The sequence below is a fragment of the Stegastes partitus genome, unplaced genomic scaffold (genome assembly GCF_000690725.1).
Source record: "Stegastes partitus isolate 25-593 unplaced genomic scaffold, Stegastes_partitus-1.0.2 Scaffold877, whole genome shotgun sequence".
In the NCBI taxonomy this organism is placed as follows: domain Eukaryota; kingdom Metazoa; phylum Chordata; class Actinopteri; family Pomacentridae; genus Stegastes; species Stegastes partitus.
This window is the reverse complement of record NW_007578608.1, coordinates 2784-3172: the sequence shown is the minus strand read 5'-3', so window position 1 is coordinate 3172 and position 389 is coordinate 2784.

Genomic DNA, 389 nt, shown 5'->3' with positions numbered 1-389 from the left:
CCAGCTGCTGATTTAAAAATGCCCTTAATAGGACTGGCATTAAAGTTGGCCCACTGTTATCCTGGTGTGTGTGTGTGTGTGTGTAGAGCACTGGTCCGCACAAAGAGTCCAGCAATTACAAAGTGGACATGTTCAACAATGCCCCATCCCAAACAACAGGATTCTAAATCCTGTGTGTGATTATGTGTACACAAGGCACAATAAGTAATCCCAATTATATTTACCACAGATTTCTTCGCTTGCAGAACAAATTTTACTGCAGCAAGAAATCAAGTATCCTGTGGACCAGGAGGGGGGGCAGGCTGAGGCGAGACCTGGCAGTAGCATTGCTGAAAAACTCGGTAAACTTGTGGATGTAGATGACTGTTTGCATTTAAGTAGCTTGCATT